The 9,508-nt window shown below is 42.3% G+C and overlaps 1 pseudogene across 1 annotated transcript; it reads right to left on the bottom strand.

Moving 5' to 3' along the window:
- Positions 1-3,333: 3,333 nt before the first annotated feature.
- On the bottom strand, positions 3,334-8,844 carry LOC308637359 (septin-7-like; annotated as a pseudogene). Its single transcript has 4 exons — positions 8,834-8,844; positions 8,374-8,534; positions 3,696-4,776; positions 3,334-3,532 (listed from the first exon to the last, which is right to left on the bottom strand). The product of its transcript is annotated as a septin-7-like (transcript).
- Positions 8,845-9,508: the final 664 nt, after the last annotated feature.

Here is a 9,508-nt window from a genome sequence, read left to right as displayed (position 1 = left end):
TAAGAGCAAAGAAACCCAGAAGAGCCCGAACGTCCAGTATCAGGAGAATGTAGAAAGTGTGAGCTTTCTGGAATACCACCACAGTTCTTGAAAGGCACGGGACAGAGCTCTTTAAATAAATCTGGATGGATTTCCAAGACATATTGTTGAGTTAAAAAAGCTGCAGAACAATATGTATGGTATGATCCCATTTATGTTAAAACACACTCACATGCTTGCTCAAAACAGCAGTAGTCATTTACTATACAATACTATGCATGCACTGTACATATGCACTGCGTACCCCCCTTAACTTTTGGACAAAGATCTGGAAAAGTCCACCATAAACTGGTAACAGAGATTATTTACAGGGAAAGGATCCAGCCTGGTGAGAGGTGACCAAAGGGAACTTTAGCTTTATTTGCAATATTTTTTTAAGAAGCAAGGACAGTCTATCCATTCATTACCTGTACAAATATTTTTCAAAGAAATATATGTGAATTTATATATGCATACCAGGAATTAAGCACAAGTCTCCATTTTAAATGTCTTTTAGAGGCAGAGGTCCAAATCCAAATCCTGCCTCTGCCATCAGCTGTCACTAGACAGGTCATTCTATCCCTCTAAACCTGTTTTCTCAAATGTAAAATAGGGGTACTCATTTACATATAATAATCTTGTCATAAAAAGTAAATTATAGGACTGAAATTGTGGCTCAGTGGTCGAGTGCTCACCCAGCATGCATGAGGCACTGGGTTCAATCCTCAGCACCACATAAAAATAGAACAAAGATATTGTGTTCACCTTAAACTAACAAAAGTAATAATAAAATAATAATAAACAATTTTTTAAAAAGTAAATTATAATGTATATAAAATAGCAAGCACAGTGTCTGACAGCTAGTATGTGTTCAATTAAACTATCATTTCCTTCTCTCCCACCTCCCAGCCCCTGCTGGCCCTAACCTTGGTTCTAATCCATGTCAGCTGTGGTGACGGTTTGGGGGGCCTCCTTAGCACTCATGCCTCTGTGATGGCAGAATCATTGCTCCTCAAAGAAGTCCTAACCCCAGAACCTGTGGACCTGTGTGGGGACATGGCAAAGAGGAAGGCTTCTGATGGAATATGGTTTCTAACAGCTGAGCTGAAAAGGGGAGAACATCCTGGGTTACCCAGTTGGGCCTACAGTAATCACAGGGTCTTTTTAAAAAAAAGTGGAAGAGTGAGCAGAAGAGATCAGAGAGGTGAATGATAACAGAGATTAGTGACATGCTACACTGCTGGCCTTGAAAATGGTAGAAGGGGCCACTAGACAAGGCCAGTGCAAGCCAAAGGGAATGACATGGATTCCCCAGGAAGAAGGGAGGCCTACAACACCTTGGTTCTAGCCAGAGGGAGCCTGCTGGACTTCTCACCACAGAACTGGACCACAGCAGATTTATGCTATGGTAATTATAATGGCAGCAGCAAAACTATACATTCCCTGATTCCAACAAAGGTGGCTCCATTTTGTTTGCATAATGAGGGTCAAGGAGCCTGTGTGACTTGGATAGGGCTGATTCTCGTGAGCAACAGGCACATGGTTCAGGCCTGGTCAGGCAGAGAACCGAACACCTCCAGCCAGTCACACTGGGCATGTGACCAAGAAAGGCCAGAGTGCAGTAGTTAGAGGGGGCTGCTAAGCTGGATGGATGGGAACCCAACAAGGCTATCTCCCGTTTCTTTTATTTCAAATGTGTTAATTTTTATAATTCCCATGTACTTTTTTAAAAAATATTTTTTAGAAATATGATATGTCAAGAGCTTTGTAATGTTTTGAATAACCAATAAAAAATAAATAAATATTTTTTTTAGTTGTTGATGGACTTATTTTCTTTACTTTTATGTGGTGCTGAGGATCGAACCCAGTACCTCATGCATGCTAGGTAGCACGATACCAATGAGCCACAACCCCAGCACCTCCCAGGTATTAAAAAAAAAAAAATCTTTGAGTCGTAGATGAACAGCATGCCTTTATTTTGTTTGTTTATATGTGGTGCTAAGGATCAAACCCAGTGCCACACACATGCCAGGCAAGTGCTCTGCCACTGAGCTACAGCCTCAGTCTCCCATATACTTTTTTTTTTCCTACTGGGTATTGAACTCAGGGGCTCACGACCACTGAGCCACATCCCAGCCTATTTTGTATTTTATTTAGAGACTGGGTCTCACTGAGTTGCTTAGTCCTATGTACTTTTAAAACAATAAGTGGTATTCCTTTTACGATTATTCTAGAAAGTAAAATTTATAAATTAACTTACAAAGTCTAAAATTAGCCAGCACCTTTACTCACCTCTTAGATAACAGAAGGCCTGCAGGATGCTTAAACCTCAGGCAAGTTTTCCTAGTGTATTTATTTTTATGTGTTTTCATTCTGTCATGAATAACACAGTATTTCATTATTACTGTCCTTGTGATTATTTCGTGCAGCCAAGATTTGTTCAGATTTATTCACATCTATCACTTTCTTTACTTTTTATTTCATCTTGCATCTCAGATATTCCATCTGGCATCACTTTTTTTTTTTTGCCTAAACTATATCCTTTAAAATATTTTTACTAAGGTGAAAATCTCATTTTATTTATCCCCAAATGTGTTTTGACCTCATCCTTGAAGAATATTTTCCACTGGGTATAAAATGGGCAGTTATTTGCTATCTGAACATTGATCTTATTTGGGCTTCCATTGTTACTGTGGGAAGTCACTTGTTATTCAAATTGCTGATCTTTTGAAGGACATCTGTCTCTTTTCTCTAGCTTGTTGAGATCTTGTCTTTGCCTTTGGTGTTCTGCAAACATACAGCAATGTTTCAAAGTGTTGATTTCTTTAATCTTGTGAAGTATCGATCTTTTTAATCTTGTGACTCATTGGGCTTCTTAAATCTTTGGATTAGGATTTCTTATCAATCTTGAAAAATTCACCATTCTTTCTTTCTTTCTTTGTTTTTCTTTTAACCTTTCAGGATCCTTTTGTTTTGGAATATCCTGTAAATAATCAAACCACAGAACATGACTGTACAACAGTAAACTGTTCTCTTGCATTAAATTGAAGACATCTTTTTAAATAAAAATTTTAAAAAAGGAAAAGAAAATGTAGAAAGGTACTTAGAGCTGTTATTTTCTAAGTATACAACACCCTAAAAAATTCAGAGCATCTTAATCTCCATCAAGAACAACAATAAAAAATAATTTTTGTCATGCTGTTAAATCCATCATTATGGATAAAACTGGTGCAAATTGGTCAAACGGATCCAACAAACACTGATGTCCAACTGGATTATTGGCAATTGATATGTAACTGGTGGTCAGTACAGAGTTTAAAAGATCTTCCCTTTCTTCTTGTTCTTTTCCAAGGTCCTTGAAGAGTTCTGTTGTTCTAAATTTTATTGTTGAGCTTCCCAGTTTGCCTTCTCCTTCTCAAACTGATGACACTTTTCCTCTAATTCCTTATGCTGGCTTCCAAATTCTTTTTCATTTACCTATGGCATCCCTGAAGCTCAGCCTTAGAGTCCTTCACTTTTTTTTTTTTTTTAGAGAGAGTGAAAGAGGAGAGAGAGAGAGAATTTTTAATATTTATTTTTTAGTTCTCAGCGGACACAACATCTTTGTTGGTATGTGGTGCTGAGGATCGAACCCGGGCCGCATGCATGCCAGGCAAGCGCGCTACCGCTTGAGCCACATCCCCAGCCCGAGTCCTTCAGTTTTTGAACTTTATCTTTGACCTTCATCTCAAACACCTGCTCCATCTGTCTCCATCTTCTCCATCTTGGCTACATGCTCCCTTCTTTCTTCTTCCATTTGTGCCAGGGACTCTTCCTAAGCTGTTCCTTATTTTGTTGTTATCAACTCCATAATAAGTTACAGCTGCCAATTTTCTGCTTCTGTAGTTCTCATGGTGTACATTACTATGTAACATCTTTCAAGTCCTGCATGTGTGTTATTATCAACATATTTCTTAGAATTGTAAAATCACAATGTTTACCATTTTCAATTTCAGCCATACCCCAAGGATACTGCCTTCCTCTGACCCTTTTGCCATTAACTTCAATGATAATATTACTACCTACCACAGCAAGAGGTAAACGGTCCTTTTTCTTTTTAACCTGCTTATTTTCTTCTTCATAATCTGATTCTGGAAATTCATATATTTTATTTTCTCCAATTTCTTTCATTATCTGTTTTTTAAACTGTTGGCATTCCTTGGGTGTGATTGTGTCTGCTTTGGCAATAGTGGGATGATATTTACTTTTTCATGCAAACATTTCATAAACTCAATATCCAATGGTTTAAGTCCATGTCCTGAAGGAGCAACGAAGTATAAACAACACTGCACTCTGTTATCAGGCATCTGATGTCTATTTACTTGAGATTCTGCATTTAGGTAATCTTAAAATTTACTTAAAATTTAGTCAATAACAGGCTTCCAGTAATTACTATTATCCACTGCATCTCTAAATCCTTAGGGTAACAACTATTATGAACAGCAACTGAACACCACCTTCTTTGGTGAAAAGTTTGGATTGTTCCACTGCCCAGCCTTTTTTATTCTATGGGAAGGACCTAGATACTCTGGAGAATACAGATGTGAGGAATAATGAGTTGATTAACATTGATTTTCCCAGTCCAGATTCACCTACTACATAAATGTGAATTCAATCCTACTCTTCACCGATTTTCTGTAAACTTGATTTGGGAGACTGGCAAATCCCACATAGCTTCAAGGTTCTTTGGTTGAGGTCCACAATTGTGGATCGTTGGGCCTTTTTTTTTTTTTTTTTTAAGAGAGAGTGAGAAAGGAGAGAATTTTTTTTTTAATATTTATTTTTCAGTTTTCGGCGGACACAACATCTTTGTTGGTATGTGGTGCTGAGGATCGAACCCGGGCCGCACACATGCCAGGCAAGCGCGCTACCGCTTGTGCCACATCCCCAGCCCCGTTGGGCCTCTTGGTATGTTTCTTCAACAGTGCCTCTAAGGTTTACTGCATGACATTTGTTGGTGAAAATCCTGGAGATGTTGAGGGAGTGGTCAGTGGGGTACGAGAGTGAGGCCCATTATTTCTTTGGCCACATTTTTACCCTCTCCTTTCTTTTAGGATTTAAAATACAGTATAGATAAAAGCTTCTCACTTGGGCTAGAGATGTAGCTCAATGGTAGAGCACTTGCCTCTCATGTGCCAGGTCCTTGGTTCCATTCCCAGCACTGCAACAAGCAAACAACCAAAACCCCACAAACCCACACAACAATCATAGCAATAAACCCTTCTTACTCTATATTCTCCATCCACCACATAACTTCACTTCTTTTTTTTTTTTAAGAGAGAGTGAGAGAGGGGAAGAGAGAGAGAGAGAGAAAGAGAGAATTTTTAATATTTATTTTTTAGTTTTCAGCGGACACGACATCTTTGTTGGTATGTGGTGCTGAGGATCGAACCCGGGCCGCATGCATGCCAGGCAAGCGCGCTACCGCTTGAGCCACATCCCCAGCCCAACTTCACTTCTTTTACATGCTTCCTGCCTTGTCTCTTCGTGATGAGTTATATTGTGAATAAATTGTTCTGCCCTATGTTCCAATTCACTATTTCTCTATTCAGATGTTAATTTTACTTTTAACCCCATTCACCATTTTCAATTTATAAAAGTGTTATTTTCAAACCATCTAGATACTTTTTAAATAGTTTCTTGGATCCAACAAAATTACAACTTTTTATTTAATGAAGCATATGTTATGTGTTTGGTAATTCCAGTACCATAAGTATTAGTAGGTCTCTTTTCAATGTTTCTTATTTCTGTTGTTCTCAATCCTGGTACTTAGGATCCTTGGTTATATCTGACTGAGTGCTACTCAGTCGAAAGAAATATGTTTATAGGAATAATGGAGGCCATTAACAAAAGTTTTTTTTTCTCCAGAGAGAATTTTATATATGTGCTAAATACAGTTGTAGTCTGGAACTTTAAATAAATCGACAACTTGAAGCTATTGGACCATACAAGGAACAGGATGCAAATTCACAACCAAGGGCCAATTTACTTTGGTTCCCTTTATCCTGAAGGTACAACCATTGCTTTCATAGTTTAATGTGAAATACCAACCTCGGATAGGCATCTTATTTTTATTCTCATCATCAGAAATGCTATTACAAAAAAAGTTCAAATTTGTCAGGATTGTAAAATTTCCTCAATATAGGATAACTATTCTGATTACTTCCCTGGGTTCCTGATTTCCCTTCAGTTACAGCCTGATAAATCCTGTGAGACCTTCAATGCCTTTGATTAAAATAAAAAACCATCCAACATTGTAAGTTGTTTTGATGGTTAACGTTGTTCTGAATAACCTAGCCAGCAACCTCATCACTCTCTCCTCTTAGCTTTGCTTAAGTTTTCTTGTAAGCAGATTACACTCGTTGATATTATCATCTGTTTACCAACTAGGTTGAGAACTACATGGGTGAGTGTATGTTGTTTTGTTCACTGCCATTTCCTCAAGAATGAATGAAATAACCCTTACTTTTATTTCTACATCCCCAGCTGGTCTCTATACCTTTGTCACTGTCACTTCTATTGCCAACCTCTCTGTCTCTATTTCTTCATCTTTGTGCTTTGGGTACAGTGGGCCAAAGAAAGACAAGGGAATTCAGAAACATGGTCACAAATCTAGAACCTGGGTGAAGACCTTGCAAAACACATTCTCAAATTAAGGTCATAACTTACCAAGGTGGCATAAAGAAACTTAATCCTTCCTGGTTTTCAGTACTTGTTAGAATCAGCTATTAGGCCGGGTGGTAGGTCTCAGTTGGTAACTACCCTTTTGTTCTCCGAGTCTTTGGTGGCATCTCCAGCCATCTTTGCTTTTGTGTATCACCCTCATCTCTCAGGGAATCTGACCCTCTAATTTCCTCTTTGCCCTTGTCTCCATTCATCTCTGAGACTTGGTCTGTGTCCTTATCTTTCTCTGGTGTGTCTTGGTCATGTTCTCCCCCAGAGCCATCCTCCGAGGACACAACTCTGCTTCTGGCTCTGCCTGTACCCCTTTTTCAAGCTCTACATCCAGGCTGTCTGCTCTTACCACATATCTCTTTACTGCCATCTTATCTCCATGTCTTTTCTGTGGCTCTCATCTTTGTCACTGTCTCTTCTGTTGCCTTCCTCTCTGCCTCTGTTTCTTCATCTCTGTCACTGACTGTTCTGTTACTCCCACTTGGGGACTGTCACCACTCTTGCTCTCCACTTTGAGTCTGTGCATTCTGTGGCTGTCTTCTCGGAATCTGTCTCCCCTGTCTGTCTCCTTCCACTCTGAATCCACCATCTCCGCCCCCTGCTCTGCTTCTGTTTCCTCTATTTATGTCATGGTGCCCTATCTCTGCCTTTGATCTGTCTCTGTCCTCTCTGATTCTGTTCTCTCTCTGTCCCCTCTGTGTATTGCTGTGCTCCTTTTCTGGAATATCTTCCTGCCTCTCCAGCACGGGTACCCTTATCCCTGCCTGCTCTGTCTGAATTTGTTCTTTGCCTCAGTCACTGTTGCCTCCAACTCTGTCTTTGGCACCTTCTCTATTTTTGTCACTCCTTCTGGTATTGCTTCTGTTATCTCCGTCTTCTCGCTGTCACTGCCCTGTACACTGCTATCACCTTGGAGCCTGTCTTCTTGTCCCTACAACTGCCACCTTCTTCTCTGTATCTATTCCTACCACTGTCTCCCTGGCCTTTGTCCCTCCTGTCACTGTCCCATCGCTCTGCACTGCTGCCTTCTGTGGTCTCTCTACCTTTATTCTTTGACCCCCGGATGTCTGTGCGGCCGGCTCCCACGCTGCCGGGTACCCTGGGTCTCCACCTCGGGTTCCCTCCTGTCTGACCCACTGTCCCTGCCTGTTACCTGCCCTAACCCTCTACAATCCTCTTCCTCACTGTCCATTCCAGCCCTGACGCTGTCCCCTCTCCCCTGCCTCCGTGTCTGCCTTGGGGTCCTCCATCTGTGACTTCTGTCCCCTCCCTCTAGGCAACGGTCCTTCCTGGTCAGCAGGGCCCCTGGCCTGGCCCTGCGCTGTCCTTCCGCCCTGGTCTCTGCAGAGACCACTTGCTGCTGGCCTTCCCCGGCCCGCGGGGCTCTCCCTCCCAGCCCTTCTCTGGGTGGCCTTGTCTTCGGGGCTCTGTCCCTCAGAATTTTAAGGGGTCACAACATCTCCCAGGCCTTTACTGAAACAGAGGAGTCCGCCTCGAGGTCTATCAGACAGTCGGCCAGTCAGTCAGTCGGGCTGTCCCCACCTCGCCTCACACCTCGCCTCACGCGCTTTCCCGCCCTTTAGCTCTTCCTCAAACTGGGGAGAGGGAGGGAGGCGAACCCAGGTGCGCACGCGCACCAACCACTCCGGAAGCAAGTGCGCGCTGGCGGCTGGGCCGCTAGTGACGTCACGGAGCGGCTCGGCCCTGCCTCATTGGCTGCCTCCGACCGGCTCGCGCGGGCTGGAGCGGGTAGTTCAGCGTTGCCAGGCGCCAGGCCGCACTCAGCGATGGAGCGCCGGACCCTGGAAACCTATGGAAACTCGTGTCGTCATGGCAACTCGGCCCCATCCTATTGGATACCTGCGCTATTTTGGCTGATCTGATTGGGTAGCTGCAGTGCTAATGCCCGCATCTGATTGGATGCCAGGGATTTGGGCTATTCTCTTTCCTCTCAGTATTTTTCCCTCGCAGTTGGGTTTCTTCCGCAAGCCCTGGCAGTGTGGAGACGGAAAGTGACTGGAGTCGCCGGGGGGCGTGAGGGGTGTTGGACGTGGCGGGGGAACCTGGCCAGAGTCAACGGACAAGACTGGCGCGCTCTCACGGTCGAGCCATCTCTCCTCTCGCCAGAGGGCGCCACAGAGGGCTGAGCCCTGGGAGCCTTGGTGACTCGTGACGTCGGTAGTGGTCCATTCGTGATTGGCTTCCTCTCTCCCTGCAATAGCAAAGTCACAAAGAGAAGCCTGGAAAGTTGTATCACGGGGAGAAACTTGTGTGTCCAGGAATTGTGACTCTGTTCTTAAATCCTTAAGTATGCAAAGGACATTTGTCTTTTCTAATTGCCGTAATCAGGTCCCAACGTGCAAATTGTTATTAGAGTGGGCACCTACTGCAGCTTGGACGCCTGTCGTTTTTGCCTGACATCTGTTAATCTCTGATTTTCTTTTTCATTAACTTACTTTTTAAAAAAGCAGTTTTAGTGTATAGGGAAAATTGAGTGAAAAATACAGAGTTTAATATACTCCCTTACTACCTCCTTCCCCCAAATCCCCCGTTAACATTTTGCATTACTACGGTACATTTGTTACAATAAGCCAACACTGATACAATGTTATTAGCTAAAGTCTTTAGTTTATGTTAGGGTTCACCATCGAGCTGCACAGTGTACAATCTATGGTGTATATGGTTTTTAAAAACCAGACTTTGTGTTTTAGATCAGTCTTAGATTTGCAGCAGAATTGAGAGGAAAGGTACATCAATTTCTCATACCCTTCCTTCC

Source organism: Spermophilus citellus (assembly GCF_964194105.1).
Source record: "Spermophilus citellus genome assembly, chromosome: 18".
In the NCBI taxonomy this organism is placed as follows: Eukaryota; Metazoa; Chordata; class Mammalia; order Rodentia; family Sciuridae; genus Spermophilus; species Spermophilus citellus.
The sequence above is the reverse complement of the archived record's forward strand: the minus strand, read 5'-3'. Positions and strand labels throughout refer to the sequence as shown.